General features: G+C 59.0%; 1 pseudogene; it reads left to right on the top strand.

The window, feature by feature from the left end:
• Nucleotides 1–570: 570 nt before the first annotated feature.
• On the top strand, nt 571–9963 carry LOC138750611 (octapeptide-repeat protein T2-like; annotated as a pseudogene).
• Nucleotides 9964–10588: the final 625 nt, after the last annotated feature.

Raw genomic sequence — 10588 nt, 5'->3', positions numbered from 1 at the left:
AAAGGGGAAGAGAGTGGGAGTAAGGTGGAGAGAAAGGGGAGAGAGGGCAGAGACAGAGGGAAAAGAGGGGGAGAGAGAGGGGAAAGAGAGGGGAGAGAATGGTGGAGAGAGGGGAGAGAATGGGGGAGAGCGGGGGGAGCGAGATGTGAGAGAAGGGGGGAGATTAAAAGGGGATCGAGAAAGGAGAGAGAGCGGGGAGATAGAGCAGGGAGTGGGGAGATAGAGTGGTGAGTAGGAGTGGAGTGTTAGGTGGAGTGAGGGGAGAGAAGGCGATAGAGGTGGATAGAGGGGGAGAGAGAGGGGAAAGAGGAGTGAGGGGAAAGGGGGTTAAAGAGGGGGTAGAGTGGGGGGAGAGAGGAGGGAGTGAGAGAGGGGTCAGAGGGATAGATGGACAGAGGAGCAGAGAGGGAGAGGGAGGGGGAGAGAGGGGAGTGAGGGGAGAGAGGCGATAGAGGTGAGAGTGAGGGGGAGAGAGGGGAGAAGTGGAAAGATTGGGGAGAGTGAGGAGAGGGAGAGAAGGGTGTAGAGAGGAGAGTAAGAGAGAGGGAGAGAAAAGGGAGAAGGGAAAAGATGGGGGAGAGAGGAGTGGGAGAGAAGGAGGAGAAAATGGGAGAGAGAGAGGAGGGAGCGAGAAGTGAGAGAGAGGGGGAAGATTAACACGGGATCGAGAAGGGAGAGAGAGACCGGGAGATAGAGCAGGGAGGGAGGAAATAGTGGTGAGTAGGAGGGCGAGAGAGGGGAGAGAAGGGTGATAGAGGTGGATAGAGGGGGAGAGAGAGAGGGGAAAGAGAGGAGAGTGGGGGAGAGAAGGGGAGAGAGGGGGAGAGGGGGGAGAGACACGAAAGTGAGGGAGTAAAGGGGAGAGAGGGGAGAGTGGGGGGAAAGGGGGAAGAGAGGTGGAGAAAGGGGAGGGGTGGAGAGTGGGGAGAGAGAGAGAGGGGAGAGAGAGGAAGAGAAGGAGAGAGAAAGGTGGGAGAAGGGGGAGTGAGAGGGTAAGAGAGAGGGGGAGAAAGGGGAGAGGGGGTAAGTGGGAGAGAGAGGGGGAGAGAGGGGGGAGTGAGGATGGAGAGTGTGTAGAGATGTGAGTGGTGAGTAGGAGGGGTGTGTGGGGTGGAGTGAGGGCGAGAGGGGGAGAGAAAGGAGATAGGTGGATAGAGGGGAGAGAGTGGGGAAAGTGAGGAGTGAGGGGGATAGAGGGGGGTCAAGAGAGGTAGGGAGGGGGGAAAGAGGGGAGTGAGGGGAGATAGGCGATAGAGGGGAGAGTGAGGGGGAGAGGGGAGAAGGGGGAAGATTGGGGAGAGTGAGGAGAGGGAGAGAACGGTGTAGAGAGAAGAGAGTAAGAGAGAGGGAGAGAAAAGGGAGAAGGGGAAGATGGGGAGAGAGGATGGGAGAGAAGGGGAGAAAATGGGGAGAGAGAGGAGGGAGCAACAAGTGAGAGAGAGGGGGAAGATTAACAGGGGATCGAGAAGAGAGAGAGAGACCGGGGGAGATAGAGCAGAGAGGGGGGGGAAATAGTGGTGAGTAGGAGGGCGAGAGAGGGGAGAGAAGGGGGATAGAGGTGGATAGAGGTGCAGAGAGAGAGGGGAAAGAGAGGAGAGTGGGGGAAAGAAGGGGAGAGAGGGGGAGAGGGGGGAGAGACACGAAAGTGGGAGAGTAAAGGGGAGAGAGGGGAGAGTCGGGGAAGGGGGAAGAGAGGTGGAGAAAGGGGGAGGACGGGTGGAATGTGGGGGGAGAGAGAGAGAGGGGAGAGAGAGGGAGTGAGGGTTAGAGAGGCGATAGAGGGGAGAGTGAGGGGGAGAGGGGAGAAGGGGGAAGATTGGGGAGAGTGAGGAGAGGGAGAGAACGGTGTAGAGAGAAGAGAGTAAGAGAGAGGGAGAGAAAAGGGAGAAGGGGAAAGATGGGGGAGAGAGGATGGGAGAGAAGGGGGAGAAAATGGGGAGAGAGAGGAGGGCGCGACAAGTGAGAGAGAGGGGAAGATTAACAGGGGATCGAGAAGGGAGAGAGAGACCGGGGAGATAGAGCAGGGAGGGGGTGGGAAATAGTGGTGAGTAGGAGGGCGAGAGAGGGGAGAGAAGGGGGATAGAGGTGGATAGAGGGGCAGAGAGGGAGGGGAAAGAGAGGAGAGTGGGGGAAAGAAGGGGAGAGAGGGGAGAGGGGGGAGAGACACGAAAGTGGGAGAGTAAAGGGAGAGAGGGGAGAGTCGGGGAAGGGGGAAGAGAGGTTGAGAAAGGGGGAGGAGGGGTGGAAAGTGGGGGGAGAGAGAGAGGGGAGAGAGAGGGAGAGAAAGGGGAGAGGGGGGGAGAGAGGGGGAGTGAGGGTGGAGTGTGTGTAGAGATGTGAGTGGTGAGTAGGAGGGGTGTGTGAGGTGGAGTGAGGGGGAGAGGGGGAGAGAAGGGAGATAGGTGGATAGAGGGGAGAGAGTGGGGAAAGAGAGGAGTGAGGGGGATAGAGGGGGGTCAAGAGAGGGTAGAGAGGGGGGAAAGAGGGAAGAGAGGGGAGGGAGGCGATAGAGGGGAGAGTGAGGGGGAGAGAGGGGAGAAGGGGAAAGATTGGGGAGAGAGGAGTGGGAGAGAAGGGGGGAGAAAATGGGGAGAGAAGGGGAGGGGGAGAGACAAAAGAGGGGCAGTAAAGGGGAGATAGGGGAGAGAGGGGGAAGGGGAAAAGAGGGGGAGAAAGGGGGAGAAAGGGGGAGGTGGAGAGTGGGGAGAGAGGGGAGAGAGAGGGAGAGAAGGGAGAGAGAAAGGGGGAGAAGGGTGAGTAAGGGGAGAGGGCATAAGCGGGAGGGAGAGGGGGCGAGAGGGGAGAGAGAGTGAGAGAGAGGGGGAGTGAGAGTGGAGAGGGTGTAGAGATGCAAGAGAGGGGGAGAGAAGGATAGAGGTGGAGAGGGGAGAGAGAGGGGTGAAAAGGAGAGAGAAAGGTGTAGAGAGAGGGGGTATAAGGGAGGGGAAGGGAGAGGGGGGAAGATTAACAGGGGATCGAGAAAGGAGAGAGAGATCGGGGAGATAGAGCAGGGAAGGGGGGAAATAGTGGTGAGTAGGCGGGCGAGAGTGGAGAGAAGGGGGATAGAGGTGGATAGAGGGGGGAGAGAGGGGATAGAGAGGAGAGGGGGAAAGAAGGGGAGAGAGGGGAAGAGGGGGGAGAGACGAAAGAGGGGGAGTAAAGGGGAGAGAGGGGGAAAAGGGGAAGAGAGGGGGAGAAAGGGGGAGGAGGGGTGGAGAGTGGGGGGAGAGAGAGGAAGAGAAGGGAGAGAGAAAGGGTGGAGAAGGGGGAGTGAGAGGGTAAGAGAGAGTGAGAGAAAGGGGAGAGGGGGTAAGCAGGAGAGAGAGGGGGAGAGAGAGGGAGAGAGGGGGAGTGAGGGTGGTTAGTGTGTAGAGATGCGAGTGGTGAGTAGGAGGGGTGTGTGAGGTGGAGTGAGGGCGAGAGGGGGGAGAGAAGGGAGATAGGTGGATAGAGGGGAGAGAGAGGGGAAAGAGAGGAGTGAGGGGGAGAGAGGGGTCAAGAGAGGGTAGAGAGGGGGAAAGAGGGGAGTGAGAGGTGAGAGGCGATAGAGGGGAGAGTGAGGGGGAGAGAGGGGAAAGATTGGGGAGAGAGAGGAGAGGGAGAGAAGGTGTAGAGAGGAGAGAGTGAGGGAGATGGAGAGAGAGGGGAGAAGGGGAAAGATGGGGAGAGGGAAGAGTGGGAGAGAAGGGGGAGAAAATGGGGAGAGAGGGGAAAAGGGGGAGAGACACAAAAGAGGGGGAGTAAAGGGGAGAGAGGGGAGAGGGGGAAAGGGGGAAGAGAGGGGGAGAAAGGGGGAAAGAGGGGGAAGAGGGGGGGAGAAAGGTGAGAAAGGGTGAAGAGGGGTCGAGAGTGGGGAGGAGAGAGGGGAGAGAGAGGGAGAGGAGAGAGAAAGGGGGGAGGGGAGAGGGGGTAAGCGGGAGAGAGAGGGGGAGAGAGGGGAGAGAGAGTGAGAGAGAGGGGGAGTGAGGGTGGAGAGGGTGTAGAGATGCAAGAGAGGGGGAGAGAAGGATAGAGGTGGAGAGGGGAGAGAGAGGGGTGAAAAGGAGAGAGAGAGGTGTAGAGAGAGGAGGTATAAGGGAGGGGAAGGCAGAGGCGGAAGATTAACGGGATCGAAAAATGAGAGAGAGCGGGGAGATAGAGCAGGGAGGGGGAGAGATAGAGTGGTGAGTAGAAGGGGAGTGTGAGGTGGAGAGAGGGGCAAGAGAGGGGAGAGAAGTGAGAGAGGTGGATAGAGGGGAGAGAGAGGGGAAAGGGAGGAGAGATGGGGAAAGAAGGGAGAGAGGGGGAGAGGGGAAGAGACACAAAAGAGGGGGAGTGAAGGGGAGAGAGGGGAGAGAGTGGGAGAGAGAGGGGAGAGAGAGGGGGAGAGAGAGGGGGAGAGGGGGAGGGGGAGAGAGGAGAAAAAGGGAGAGAGGGGGAGGGGGGTAGATAGAGTGGAAGGGGAGAATGAGTGGGGAAAGGAGGAGAGAGATAGGGGAGAGAGAGGGGAGGAAGGGGAGAGAGAGGGGAGGAAAGGGAGGGAGAGGGGAGAGAAAGGGAGAGAGAGGGGAGAGAATTGGGGAGAGAATTGGGGAGAGAATGGGGAGAGCGAGGTGAGAGAGAGGGGGGAGATTAACAGGTAATCGAGAAAGGAGAGAGAGCGGGGAGATAGAGCAGGGAGGGGGGAGATAGAGTGGTGAGTAGGAGTGGAGTGTGCAGGTGGGGAGAGGGGAGAGCAAGGGGATAGAGGGGGAGAGAAGGGGATAGAGGGGGAGAGAGAGGGGAAAGAGAGGAAAGAGGAGGAAAGAAGGGGAGAGAGGGGGAGAGGGGGAGAGACACGAAAGAGGGGGAGTGAAGGGGAGAGTGAGGGGGAAAGGGGAGAGAGAGAGGGGGAGGGAGAAGGGGAAGGGAGAGGGGGAAGAAGGGGTGAGTGATGGGGAGGAGGAGAGTGAGAGGCGAAAAGTGAGGGAGAGAGAGGGGGAGAGAGAAGGGGTGGGAGAGAGGGGAGAAAGGGGGAGACAGGGGGAGAAAGGGGGAGAGAAAGAGGGCGGAGACAGAGGAAAAAGAGGGGGAGAGAGGAGAGGGGGAAAGAAGGGGAGTGTGAGGGGCGAAAAGGGAGGAGAAGAGAGGGGGTGAGAGAAGGGAGAGAAGGGGAGGGAGAGGGGAGAGAAGGGGAGGGAGATGGGGAGAGGAAGGGGAGAGATGGGGAGTGATAGGGGCGAGACAGAGGGGCGAGACAGAGGGGCGAGACAGAGGGGCGAGACAGAGGGGCGAGACAGAGGGGCGAGACAGAGGGGCGAGACAGAGGGGCGAGACAGAGGGGCGAGACAGGGAGAGAGGGTGGGAGAGAGTGGGGGAGAGAGTGGGGGAGAGAGAGGGGGAGAGAGGGGGGAGAGAGAGGGGGAGAGGGGAGAGAGGGGGAGAGAGGGGCAGAGAGGGGGAGAGAGGGGGAGAGAGGGGAGAGAGGGGGAGAAGGAGAAAAGGGGAGAGAAAGGGGAGAGAGGACGGAGGGAAACGAGGGGGAGTGAGGAGAGAGTGGGAGAGAAGGAGAGAAAAGCTGAACGAGAGGGGGGAGTGAGGGTGGAGAGGGTGTAGAGAGGCGAGAGAGAAGGATAGGGAGAGAGATGGAAAGAAGGGGAGAGAGGGGGAGCAGGAGAGATGGGGAGAAAGAGAGAGCAATGAGATGGGAGAGAAGGGAGAGAGAGGGGGAGAGAAGTGGATAGAGGGGGGGAGAGAAGGGGAGAGGTGGATAGAGGGGGAGAGAAGTGGATAGAGGGGGGAGATAAGGGGAGAGATAGGGAGAGGGAGGAGAGAGGAGAGATATATGAGAAAGGGGTGGAAGAGAAGTGGTGAGAGTGGGAGAGAAGGGGAGAGAGAGGGAAGAGTGGGGGAGAGAAAGGAAAGAGAGGGGGAGAGAGGGGAGACGGGGAGAGGAGAAATGAGAGAGGGGGAGAGAGGGGGGAGAGATGGGGGGAGCGAGAGAGCGATGAGAATGGGAGAGAAGTGGAGAGAAGGGGGAGAGAGGGGGGAGAGAAGTGGATAGAGGGGGGAGAGAAGGGGATAGAGGTGGATAGAGGGGGAAAGAGAGGAGTGAGGGGAAAGAGGGGGTAAAGAGGGGGTAGAGTGGGGGGAGAGAGGAGGGAGTGAGAGAGGGGATAGAGGGGACAGAGGGGATAGAGGAGCAGAGAAGGTGAGGGAGGGGGAGAGAGGGGGAGAGAGGGAGAGGGAGATGAGAGGGGAAGAGAGGAGGGAGAATGAGAGGAGGGGAGAGATGTGGGAGAGAAGGGGAGAGAGAGGGAAGAAATGGGGAGAGAGACAGGGAGGTGAGAGAGAGAGGGGAAAGAAGGGGAAATATGGGGAGGGAGTGAAGGGGAGAGAGAGAAGAGAGTTTGAGAGAGGTAAGTGAGTGGAGGAGAGAGGAAAGAGGGGGAGTGAAGGTAGAGAGAGAGGAGAGAGAGGGGAGAGAGAAGGGGGAGAGAGAGGGGGAGAGAGGGGGGAGAGAGAGGGGGAGGGGGTGAGAGGAGAAGGAGAGAAGGGGAGAGGGGGGTAGAGAGTGGAAGGGGAGAATGAGGGGCAAAAAGGAGGAGAGAGAAGGGGAGAGAGGGGAAAGAGAGGGGAGAAGGGGAGAGATGGGAGACAGAAGGGGGAGACAGAGGGGAGGGTGGGGAGAGAGAGGGGGAGGGGGGAAAAAGGGGAAGAGTGGGAGTAAGGTGGAGAGAAAGGGGAGAGAGGGCAGAGACAGAGGAAAATAGGGGGAGAGAGAGGGGAAAGAGAGGGGAGAGAGTGGTGGAGAGAGGGGAGAGAATGGGGGGAGAGCGGGGGGAGCGAGATGTGAGAGAAGGGGGGAGATTAAAAAGGGGATCGAGAAAGGAGAGAGAGCGGGGAGATAGAGCAGGGAGTGGGGGAGATAGAGTGGTGAGTAGGAGTGGAGTGTGAGGTGGAGTGAGGGGAGAGAAGGCGATAGAGGTGGATAGAGGGGGAGAGAGAGGGGAAAGAGGAGTGAGGGAAAGAGGGGGTAAAGAGGGGGTAGAGTGGGGGGAGAGAGGAGGGAGTGAGAGAGGGGTCAGAGGGGATAGAGGGGACAGAGGAGCAGAGAGGGAGAGGGAGGGGGAGAGAGGGGAGTGAGGGGAGAGAGGCGATAGAGGTGAGAGTGAGGGGGAGAGAGGGAAGAAGTGGAAAGATTGGGGAGAGTGAGGAGAGGGAGAGAAGGGTATAGAGAGGAGAGTAAGAGAGAGGGAGAGAAAAGGGAGAAGGGAAAAGATGGGGGAGAGAGGAGTGGGAGAGAAGGAGGAAAAATGGGAGAGAGAGAGGAGGGAGCGAGAAGTGAGAGAGAGGGGGAAGATTAACACGGGATCGAGAAGGGAGAGAGAGACCGGGGAGATAGAGCAGGGAGGGAGGAAATAGTGGTGAGTAGGAGGGCGAGAGAGGGGAGAGAAGGGTGATAGAGGTGGATAGAGGGGGAGAGAGAGAGGGGAAAGAGAGGAGAGTGGGGGAGAGAAGGGGAGAGAGGGGGAGTGGGGGGAGAGACATGAAAGTGAGGGAGTAAAGGGGAGAGAGGGGAGAGTGGGGGAAAGGGGGAAGAGAGGTGGAGAAAGGGGAGGAGGGGTGGAGAGTGGGGAGAGAGAGAGGGGAGAGAGAGGAAGAGAAGGGAGAGAGGAAGGGGGGAGAAGGGGGAGTGAGAGGTAAGAGAGAGGGGGAGAAAGGGGTAAGTGGGAGAGAGAGGGGGAGAGAGAGGGAGAGAGGGGGGAGAGAGGGGAGTGAGGGGAGAGAGGCGATAGAGGTGAGAGTGAGGGGGAGAGAGGGAAGAAGTGGAAAGATTGGGGAGAGTGAGGAGAGGGAGAGAAGGAGGAGAAAATGGGGAGAGAGAGAGGAGGGAGCGAGAAGTGAGAGAGAGGGGGAAGATTAACACGGGATCGAGAAGGGAGAGAGAGACCGGGGAGATAGAGCAGGGAGGGAGGAAATAGTGGTGAGTAGGAGGGCGAGAGAGGGGAGAGAAGGGTGATAGAGGTGGATAGAGGGGGAGAGAGAGAGGGGAAAGAGAAGGATGGAGAGTGTGTAGAGATGCGAGTGGTGAGTAGGAGGGGTGTGTGGGGTGGAGTTAGGGCGAGAGGGGGAGAGAAGGGAGATAGGTGGATAGAGGGGGAGAGAGTGGGGAAAGAGAGGAGTGAGGGGAATAGAGGGGGGTCAAGAGAGGGTAGGGAGGGGGGAAAGAGGGGAGTGAGGGGAGATAGGCGATAGAGGGGAGAGTGAGGGGGAGCGAGGGGAGAAGGAGAAAGATTGGGAAGAGAGAGAAGAGGAGAGAAGGGTGTAGAGAGGAGAGTGAGGGAGACGGAGAGAGAGGGGAGAAGGGGAAAGATGGGGGAGAGAGGAGAGAAGGGGGGAGAAAATGGGGAGAGAGGGGTAGAGGGGGGAGAGACGAAAGAGGGGCAGTAAAGGGGAGATAGGGGAGAGAGGGGGAAAGGGGGAAGAGAGGAGAAAGGGGGAGAGAAAGGGGGAGAGAAAGGGGGAGAGAAAGGGGGAGAGAAAGGTGGAGAGTGGGGAGATAGAGGAGAGAGGAGAGAGAAGGGAGAGAGAAAGGGGGGAGAAGGGGGAGTAAGGGGAGAGGGCGTAAGCGGGAGGGAGAGGGGGAGAGAGGGGAGAGAGAGTGAGAGAGAAGGGGAGTGAGGGTGGAGAGGGTGTAGAGATGCAAGAGAGGGGGAGAGAAGGATAGAGGTGGAGAGGGGAGAGAGAGGGGTGAAAAGGAGAGAGAGAGGTGTAGAGAGAGGGGGTATAAGGGAGGGGAAGGGAGAGGGGGAAGATTAACAGGGGATCGAGAAAGGAGAGAGAGCGGGGAGATAGGGCAGGGAGGGGGGAGATAGAGTGGTGAGTAGGAGGGGAGTGTGAGGTGGAGAGAGGGCAGAGCAGGGATAGAGGGGGAGAGAGAGGGGAAAGTGAGTAGTTTGGGGAAAGAGGGGGTAAAGAGGGTGTAGAGTGGGGGGGAGAGAGGAGGGAGTGAGAGAGGGGACAGAGGGGATAGAGGGGACAGAGGGGACAGAGGAGCAGAGAGGGGGAGGGAGGGGAGAGAGGGGGAAGAGGGGGAGAGAGGGGGAGAGAGGGAAGAGAGGGAAGAGAGGGGAGGGAGGGGAGGGAGGCGATTGAGGGTGAGAGTGAGGGGGAGAGAGGGGAGAAGGGGAAAGATTGGGGAGAGAGAGGAGTGGGAGAGAAGGGGGGAGAAAATGTGGAGAGAAGGGGAGGGGGAGAGACAAAAGAGGGGCAGTAAAGGGGAGAGAGGGGGAAGGGGAAAAGAGGGGGATAAAGGGGGAGAAAGGGGGAGGTGGAGAGTGGGGAGAGAGGGGAGTGAGAGGGAGAGAAGGGAGAGAGAAAGGGGGAGAAGGGTGAGTAAGGGGAGAGGGCATAAGCGGGAGGGAGAGGGGGCGAGAGGGGAGAGAGAGTGAGAGAGAGGGGGAGTGAGAGTGGAGAGGGTGTAGAGATGCAAGAGAGGGGGAGAGAAGGATAGAGGTGGAGAGGGGAGAGAGAGGGGTGAAAAGGAGAGAGAGAGGTGTAGAGAGAGGGGGTATAAGGGAGGGGAAGGGAGAGGGGGGAAGATTAACAGGGGATCGAAAAGGAGAGAGAGCGGGGAGATAGAGCAGGGAGGGGGGAGATAGAGTGGTGAGTAGGAGGGGAGTGTGAGGTGGAGAGAGGGCAGAGCAGGGGATAGAGGGGGAGAGAGAGGGGAAGTGAGTAGTTTGGGGAAAGGGGTAAAGAGGGTGTAGAGTGGGGGGGAGAGAGGAGGGAGTGAGAGTGGGGACAGAGGGGATAAAGGGGACAGAGGGGACAGAGGAGCAGAGAGGGGGAGGGAGGGGGAGAGAGAGGGGAGAAAGGGGGAGAGAGGGGGAGAGAGGGGTAGAGAGGGGGAGTGAGGGTTAGAGAGGCGATAGAGGGGAGAGTGAGGGGGGAGAGGGGAGAAGGGGGAAGATTGGGGAGAGTGAGGAGAGGGAGAGAACGGTGTAGAGAGAAGAGAGTAAGAGAGAGGGAGAGAAAGGGAGAAGGGAAAGATGGGGAGAGAGGATGGGAGAGAAGGGGAGAAAATGGGGAGAGAGAGGGGGAGCAACAAGTGAGAGAGAGGGGGAAGATTAACAGGGGATCGAGAAGGGAGAGAGAGACCGGGAGATAGAGCAGGGAGGGGGGGGAAATAGTGGTGAGTAGGAGGGCGAGAGAGGGGAGAGAAGGGGGATAGAGGTGGATAGAGGGGCAGAGAGAGAGGGGAAAGAGAGGAGAGTAGGGGAAAGAAGGGGAGAGAGGGGGAGAGGGGGGGAGAGACACGAAAGTGGGAGAGTAAAGGGGAGAGAGGGGAGAGTCGGGGAAGGGGGAAGAGAGGTGGAGAAAGGGGGAGGACGGGTGGAATGTGGGGGGAGAGAGAGAGAGGGGAGAGAGAGGGAGTGAGGGTTAGAGAGGCGATAGAGGGGAGAGTGAGGGGGGAGAGGGGAGAAGGGGGAAGATTGGGGAGAGTGAGGAGAGGGAGAGAACGGTGTAGAGAGAAGAGAGTAAGAGAGAGGGAGAGAAAAGGAGAAGGGGAAAGATGGGGGAGAGAGGATGGGAGAGAAGGGGGAGAAAATGGGGAGAGAGAGGA

This window comes from Narcine bancroftii, unplaced genomic scaffold (assembly GCF_036971445.1).
Source record: "Narcine bancroftii isolate sNarBan1 unplaced genomic scaffold, sNarBan1.hap1 Scaffold_193, whole genome shotgun sequence".
NCBI classification, from domain to species: domain Eukaryota; kingdom Metazoa; phylum Chordata; class Chondrichthyes; order Torpediniformes; family Narcinidae; genus Narcine; species Narcine bancroftii.
The sequence above is the reverse complement of the archived record's forward strand: the minus strand, read 5'-3'. Positions and strand labels throughout refer to the sequence as shown.